The following is a 9,315-nucleotide window of genomic DNA, read 5'->3' as shown; positions in this document are numbered from 1 at the left end:
TGCACGAATTACTGAATACTTACTTGCATGTACATACTGTAGCAAAACGCATTCGCGAGTAGTATAGTTGGCGTCAAAATGATACCACCTCTAAAACATAGTCTGCTTCTATTTCTTAAAGTGCAACGTCTGTAGGGAAAGCAATGGAAAACGTGCGTTTGCATCGAGTTGCCATCTCCCGACACCCCTTCTTCCAGATAGCAGCCGTAGAGCAGTGCGCCCAATATCGAAAATGCTCCCTCGGTTCCAAGACAACGAAGAACACATCTTGTCTATGCCATAGAGAAGCCACCGCTACCCAGAAAGCGCGCGACGGGCTGCCAGTAAATTTTTACGACAGGGATCTTTCCACACTTTTCCAGCAACCCAATGGGGTCAGCTTTGTCCACACTCCTTTCTGAGCGGCTATCGTTTTTCGAACCCGGCCCATCTCAAATCCCTACCAAGATACTACGTAACCCAAAGTACCGAAAGGTTGCCATAGAACTAGATATGGCCTAAATGCAATAAATATTTAGCAAATAGAAGAACACTTCCAACTAGAAGTAGGCAAGATACGTTTGTCCAATAGCATTGTAGTACAAAAGTTTTGCAGCATCTGTTGTTGTACGTGTAGTATCTGTTGTTTTAAGTGCATTCTCCATTATCTCACATAGCCACTGGCGTAGACCACCGGGGGCAGGAGAGCTTAAGCCCTCTCGCTCAATGTAGGAATTGAAATTTTTAGTGCTATTTGACTTTTGAAAGTCTGTTTATGGTTTGAAAATTGATATACAGTTTTTGCTTACTCATGATGACATGACGGTACAGCCTCCCCCTTCCCCGTTTGAGAACATCTTCCGACGCCACTGACAGCTAAACACTTCGTACTATCGATAAAACTTTGAGCTAGAGTATAGTCTTCTCCTTCCATGGCTTTGCTATTTCCATACAACTAGGTATCCAAAACTCGACACAGCATATCTTCTAGATCGAAAGAGACAGCACTAAGAGATCTATCGATCTATCCGGGATATTTGGAACACACTATAAAAACATTGCTTTCGGACATACAACCTTGTTCTTGTAGTATTCGAAGAGTAACTACAAGTTCTTTGTCCCTTTCTGTCGAGCAAACACCACTAATCTTGCTGGCACATAGCCGCTCCAACCTAGCCATAGTGGTGTCTACCCTTGCCGGCAAACTTGAGGGACAAAGTCTGGCACCATTGCACTACCCACCGAATTCGTTGCCTATACGGCGACAAAGTGTATAGCGGTTCTAGCCTGCAAAGTCGCGATGGCATCTCTACTTCTTGATTTCCCACCGAGGTGTCGTATATACGGTCCGACCTTTTGTAGACGATGGTCGAGACTGGCCATATCTAGTCTTAATACACAGTGCGGTGGTAGATGACTATAGCGTTTTATAGTCAATATATACTATGGTGTCTAGCATATCTTGCAGACAAGGGATTGGTCTTGATTTTATTTACTGGCGCCCCATCGGAAAAAACAGTGTATTAGCTACTATAGAGGTAGGTATTAGACGATTGCCTGGCATCCGTCGGACATCACTGTTGCTATTCTAGAGAGTCTAAGGGTAGCTATTGGACGTACCGTCTCCGGCTCGCTATGGGTTACTGTCGCTGTGGACATTGGCTTTGCAGACATTGCAGTTTGCGAAGCAGGCTATGTATAGGGCTAGATAGTTTATTCGATGAAACTTATTGTCCGATGACCTGCGACCTAACATCTGTCGACCCAACTGGGTCTTTATGGCCGTTGGATCCAGCTAGATCCGGAGTGGTCTGCCGCTCACACTTTGCTGTGTTTCCACGGCTACACACTTTCCAAAGAACAGATTCGACATCTTGGAGTCTTCTAGAAGTTATCTTGTATATCAGACCCGCTCTTTTTACAGAGTTTAGCACCGAGGCTTTCCGAATCTCAAGCGCCAGTAATTTCTAAGACAGAGTTTTCCACTACTTTACCAACCACCGAACCCGTTGTCTATACGACGATAGTGCTTCGAGCTTGCTTCTACGCAAAAATTCTTTGTTTCCTATCTCGCATACGATACGTAGAATATAAAATCTCATAATATGTAAAAAAATTTTCGATACTTTCCTTGTCCAGCTCTAAAAGTCCATGGAGTGTTAGGTAGCGGTTTTTCAATGGTTGGCATATCCACATCATCGGAAAACATATGCTGTTTAGTATGCTGAGTAGAACTGTATCTGTAGACATTGTGCTTTGCGGAGCAAGCTGTATATAGAGCTACATAGCTTCCTCGACCGTGGTATCAAATTCTATCTATCATTGTATATACCGTATGAAATCTCTCGATACCACTATTCGTGCATTTGTCGAACGACACGGTTCTCTCCGAAAACGCACGGAGTAATGACATCGACTGCCACGACATACGGTCGGAAGATCCGAATTAACTGCTCTATTAGGTTGTAATCCCTATTTATTCTTTCGAAAATTTGCTCGGAGACAAAAGCGGTGTTAAATGGAGATCCCTCGTGGATCTTTTGTTGGTGGGGAACGGTATCAGAATCCATGTCAGAACGATTGGTCAAGATAGATTGTGGGACCGTGTATGTGGGTGAAAAGACCTATATTCAAGCAAGGAATATAGGATACAGTCCAGATGAGCACGGTGTCGTATCGTCGACAAAATGTGGCAAAGTTAGATGGATCCATACCACATGGTATCTGCCGCCACCATCGGAGGTTGACCGAGATATCGTCCTACTCGAGTACAAGGCTCAGTAATGAAGACAACCCAAAGGTCGTATTCCTCGGTACTATAAATCCAAGATCTAAATGAAACTGGATCTTTGTCCCATCCAAGCTTCGGTCTGTACGTGAAGATCGTCTATCGTCTCTGCACTTTGAAACAACAAGTTTCAATACCGTAATACAATAACTCCTACCAATGAGACAAGGACCACGGGTGGACCTTCCCTGTGGCCTTGGTTATATGGTTTAGCACGGAGAAGAGGATGTGGAAACACCTGTAGACTATAGAGCCGTCTCTACAGATACCTTTTACACCGCCATGGAAGAAAAACCTAGTGATACCCGTCGAGTAGAGTATCTGGAACCTTGGTTTGTGATGAAAGGGAAAACATAAGGTCTCTCGAGAAGGCTCACCCGGGTGTGGATGGTACCGTAGTGGAGTATGTACCTTGGAAAGCTCTGGAGGTGCACTACAAACCCATTAGACGCAAAAAGTTTCTTTGAGAGGATAGACCCAAGCTAGAGGAACTATGTAAGACAGTTTGCACGATTCGATCTTCGGACAATTCGAGTCTGGCCTTGGACATGTATGCGCCTCGGGATGAGTGTACGTGCGAAGATGTGTACAGAGACCTCTTGGTGCAGAAAAGGGCTACCTACTCCCTCTGCATACCAACCTGCATGTGTACGACTGCCGGTCTGCCTGTGGTTTAGGATTATTTGGCCTAACTGTTTGTATTTCATGCAGGCATTTTCTTCTCTACCTCGCATCCCAGTCTATAGATCTGTTTTGAATTTTTTCTGCCAACATCTACCTACCTATCTACGACTGCCTGTCTGCCTGTATTTTGGGTTTTATCTGTTCCCTGTCTGTATTTGGATCTCTACCTACCGTGGTGGCTGCCTGCCGTGGTGTCCGCCTACCAATGTCTCTACATCCCCGTATACTGAGTTTTGTGCCATTTTTATTTTCTCTCTTGGACTTTCTTTGCATGTATTGTGGTAGTTATAAGTCTTTTGTATTTTCTCTATTTTCTGTGCCTTATTGTATTGTCTCTTGAATTTTAATTGTTTGAATTTTTTATTTTCCTGCCTTCGGTATGTTCTTTATTTTCTCTGCCATTTTGTATTTTTTCTACTTTTGAATTTTCTTAGCATACCTACCGTTTTGTGCCTTCCTCCTTGTCCTCTCGGTTGTTTTCTGGAACTTCCTTGGGTTTGCTGTCTTCTTGGACTTCAATGTGGTATTCGTCTCGAGCAGGTGCAGGTTTGAGCGCAACGCGCATAGCTATTTGCTTTTGGTCGTTTCGATAGCTAGAGCAAGGATGGAGCGGTTTGTAGTATCCATTCGAAAAACTTGTGGAACGAGTATGAAAGCCCTTCGGTCTCGAATGAAAACTTTTGGATATTGCAATTTATATACCATAGGCCTCTACGCAGAACTCGGTTTTAGAGGTAGTGCCTCCAGTATTTGCGCTTCTTGCTGTTGGGTGTTGGCAATACTTGCATTCCTCCTTTTGTATGTTGGAATATAACGATAGCCGACCGCCAATCTCTTTTGTTGCTCTGGTTGGTTTCTTATGCATCCGGGGTAACATCGAATAAGAGTAATTGCAGCACCCAAGGCCGCTATTCCTCCAACTTCTTTGACCGATTTGTCAAGGAATCTAACAACAACTGGAATATTGTCGCCTACCGCCTCGCCCGACTTGTGTATCGGATACATAAACAGGATGGGTTTTTATATTTCACGGAAAACCGTCGTAGAGAATTGCCTACACAGGTAATTCCCTTTCCACAGGTCAAGCGTTTTTCTGGTGTGTTTGGGCGGACATGGTCGTTCTATGGTGTGCGTTGTTTGCGTGCTGTAACATGTCGATCATTCTCTGTACTTCTTCGAGTCGTGTGGAGTCGGAAGTCTGCACCACGATGATGGGGTTTCACGAGATCTCTTTGGAGTCTCTGTAAAGCGTGTTCGTCGATAGCACGTCAATGTCCAGCTCTTGACCGCAAAGCCAATAACTGCGATCGCCTCATTTGAAATAATTCTGGTGTATTTTTAAGACTCGGTGGATAGCCTTGGTGGCCCATACGACAACATTTCTTGGTTTCATTTCGCAGAAATACACGTATCCTAAACCCTCTCTAGGGGTAGACTTCTTGGACAAGCAAAGCCCACGATGTGACACCTCGACTGTTCGAGAGGTAGATTCGATAGTCTGGTAGGAAAGGAGCGTTATACGACAAGACCCATCTTTGCGTACATTTTATCGAACTCTTTTTTGTATTCCGCTTAGGCTTGTAAGGTGGTTTGTAGTGCTCCCAATTCGAGACGTCGTTTTTCCTTCTTGTCTCGTCTTTGCATTTATTGTTCGTGCAGATTTTGTGTCTTTGTCTTTCATTCCTTGCATACAACCGCGTGCTCGATTTTCTGAAGACGGTAGAGTCGTCCGATTTTCGAAAGCCTAGAGATTCATATGCCGGTTAGAATGGGGTGTATTTCGAATAGACTTGTCCCTTCCAATCCCGCTGCTCTTTTTCTTGCGCTATATCCAAGATATGTAATCTGTCTTTGTCAGCGACGCGTTGGGGTTGACTGTATCTCGATGGTGCTGTGTCGGATTCTTGGACGCAACTAGGATGGTATTTCTGTCGGCTTCTTTTATGTAGCATCGCAGAGGACCTCTCTCAACCTCGGTCTTGGCTATCGAGAGCATGTCCACTCGAGAGATAGGGCAACAGCGAAATTCAAAGTCGGCCGCAGCCCATTGCGCTGTCCATTCCCATGCTTTTTTTTGTTCTGCAAGGTCGTCGTACTGGATGCTATGCGAATGCATGCCACCCTGCCTGTTGTTGTGTGGTTGTACCTTGCGACAAAGGCCTCCCCATCAGTCGACTAGCTAGGACCAGGCATCGATCTAATTTAAAAGTTAAATTTCTCCATTGCTGTTACGGAGGTTGCACTACTAATAGCCCTTTGTGGTCTGGCGGCAAAACGAACGCTAGAGCATCGGCTCGGCTACACTTTCTGGGCTTCAACACTGGACAGCTTGCTACCACGAAATTTATGGAGAGACCTCGATACGTGTACATCCTTGTTCTTGTACGTCGGTGTAGAAGAACGTTCTGCATCTGTGGGGACTATGACAGTCGACGTACTCGCACAACTTGTCACCAAACTTTGCTTGAACCTCGCCAGCTTTGACTTGAGAGAAAAGATCTTGTTTTAAACCATTGTCCGTGTCGTATATCCGTAGTGCGAGCTGTGTACTCACGTGCACACGTGTTCTCCCACAGTGCTGCTGTTGGCCAGGATGGTAGGGGTGCCATCCTCCAAGCCACTGTAGCGTTTTCTCGCTTGCGAAACTCGTGGACTTTGCGTAGGTACTCTATCAGAGCCTTGCAACAGAGAACCCCAGAGAAGTCCTGGGAGTATTCGATACTAGGGAGCCGTAACCAAAGGCAGGCAAACACTGTTCTATCTGGGTCAATGGCTCTTGCAGTTTGACCATCGACATGTCGGAGACGTCAATCTTTGCCACGAATACACTGTAGTGTTTGTTGCCTCCATACATCTTTTCCACGTTCTGCGAAAGACCGCGTTCGTGTCCTTTTTCATCTTGGCGAGAGTACTTTGTATCGCGGAGCCTGCCTCCTCTTCGAGTAGTACCGTGTGTAGGCTATGCATCTGGTATTCAGTTTGGCGCCAGTGTGTCTCAATCAGATTTGTGCGTATTTCCCCCAAGATGTTCTGTGCGTATTTTCCCCACGATGGTTTGTGCAGATCCATCCTTGCAGGTCGTACAAGATATGCTTTTTCAAACTCGGGCCGTGTCCTCCAAACGTAGGTACCCGAATACGTACATATCGTTTACAAACACGAGCAACTTCGCGAGGGAGCGAATCGGCAAGATAGCCTACCTTGGGTATGTAGGAGAGGATATCGTTCTTGTAGGCTTTCTCTACGTGGAGAGGCTCGACAATACGATTCTTGGCACAAGGACCCTTATCGCCAAATGTGGGTTTTGGATAGGATTCTTGTACACATTCTGGGGTGCTTCATTGGACATGGTTGCGAAGGTTTTCTGTTCCTCCCTACATATACATATGTTCATACATGTCCACATAGTTCTTCGTTGGCAACTCTCGATATCGCGTGGTCGGACGTGGTTGCAAAGGTGTTATGTTCCTCGCAATATACAAGTCTACATAGAATTGCTTCGTGGGCAACCTTGCGGTATCGTTGGTTACGTAACATCTTTGTGAGGATTTAAGATGCGCTGAGTTCGAAAAACCATAACAGCTCGGAGAGGAGTGTGGAGAAAGCTAGTCTCATTGGGTTGCTTGGAAATTGTGGAGAGATACCCTTCGCAAATAGTTCCTGGCAGCCCGTTGCGCGCCTTTTGGGTAGCGGTGGCTTTTCCATGGCGTAGACCAGGTTTATTCTTAGTTGTCTTGGAGCCGAGATGGTGTTTCCGATATTGGCGCACTACTCTACGGCTGCCATCGAAAAGGAGGGATGTCGGTCGATTAGACTCGATGCAAACGCATGTTTGCCGTAGCTGTCCCTTCTGACATTGCACTCTTTGAAATAGAAGCAGGTTATGTTTTAGAGGTGATATCATTTTGACGCCAACTGTACTACTTACGCGTGCACCTGTCTCAGAGTCGCTTTAGCAGCTCAGACACGTACATTAGTCGTAAAGAAAGAACAATCTTACAACAAACAGACAAAATTCTAGAATATTTTGTAACAAAAAGTGTATGAGCGCGGGACTTGATATTACAAAGATCGGTGCAATAGCCCGTAAAGCTTGTCGCAGTGTACAGTGTGCAGTGTGCAGTGAGCAATGTACAATGTCCTGTGCGCAGGGTACAGTGTTCAGAGTGCAATGGGCATACGCCAAAACTTTAAAAAACCTACAACGCACTTACGTCGTCTAGTGCAGTCTGGTGATCGCCGTTGATGCTTAAGGCAAAGCTATAGACGTCTATACCTTCTATTTACGGACATATAGATCTCTTTTAATTAATTATGTAGAAAAGCGTTCTTGAATCAGTCTACTCAAAATTTATACTACCAATAGTTTAAAGTACTTCTTTGTACGTCCGGCATAACAATAGATGTAAAACGTAGAAAAATAGTTCGCCAGTATGCTAAAATATCTGTAGTTGAAAAATTGGCGTCGCAACAGGACTGAATTTCTAAAACGCAGAGACATTCTTTTTGCTGATATCGGGCTTGAAACTTTCGTTTCTGGTTTTAATTAAAACACGAGGCGTGGTCTAAACATGAAATATATTGCTCGTAAATTTTCTGGGATATACGAGTAATGACTTACTGAGCAATATATACATGTATATACGAAACTCACACACAAAACATTTAATAATGGCAACTTCCAGTAACGGAACCATATTTTCTCTAGTAGTGTTTTAACACAAAACGTCACTAATTTGCCGTCAAACAACATACCGACTTGCTGCCAAGATTTACAAACTGCCACAACACCTCGAAGTTGATAAAAAAGGGAGAAGTGCAACCGCCAGCGTACTTGATAGCGACGGAATTTTCTTGCTAATATGTATATATGCGCACTTAGAAAGGCTCAGTCATATTCTAGACGTATGTTTAACAACTGTTATGTACGGAATTGATACATTTGGGATCCAGAAAAGCGTGCATCTACTTTGGTCAACTGCGTATACCGCCTACATTGTACAATACACACTGCACACTGCGTATTGCACACTGCACTCTGAATTTACTGCGTATTGCATACTGCACACTGCACACTACACACTGCACATTGCACACTGCACGCTGCACACTGCCCACTACACACTGCACACTGCACACCACACACTGCAGACAGCAGACTGCAGATTGCACAGTAGATACTTCATCCAGCCGTTCTGTCTTTATGTTTAACGGCGAATAATCAGTAGTAACATAAAACTCTAGCTCACGATAGCACAATTATTATATGTTATATGGTGTCCAAGAATGCAGCTTGTGCATGTAGTGTTTTCAAAGCAAATAAAAAGTTTTACAACTTTCCAAGCGTACTAACGTGCGTAAACCGTATCAATTTAAATTACTTTAGACGGGCCTTGTAAGACGTTGAAAAAGCCAACTAGCTAATTATTATCTCACTTAACAAGAGAGTATATGCAATAGTTAACAGATTGCATGTGAACCCTCATATTACGGTAAGACGTCATTTTGTTAAATATCCATTTAACGTTTAAAATTTAAAGAAAGAGCTGTTTCGAGTGGGTACTGTTTTGGCGTCACAAAACAGTGAAATGTTTTAATTTAAGTCGTCCTCATGATACCATGTATATTTGGTAATGGTAGTGAACTACTCTAACAATGCAAACTTCTCATCTAAGGTACTGCTTACCCATTATTGGCAACTAGAGCAGTAAAGCATTTTCCGTGTAAGTTTATGTTTTCGTGTTGTGCTGCAGCAAATTAATTCATTGCAGGTGAAGCTAAGAATAATAACAGATGGTCTGCAGGAGCACAAACGACAGCGAGTGCCACACCAACGTGCTGTGGACATGAAACTGCAACAGCAA

Source organism: Corticium candelabrum, chromosome 10 (assembly GCF_963422355.1).
Source record: "Corticium candelabrum chromosome 10, ooCorCand1.1, whole genome shotgun sequence".
NCBI classification, from domain to species: domain Eukaryota; kingdom Metazoa; phylum Porifera; class Homoscleromorpha; order Homosclerophorida; family Plakinidae; genus Corticium; species Corticium candelabrum.
Note: the sequence above shows the minus strand (reverse complement) of the source record.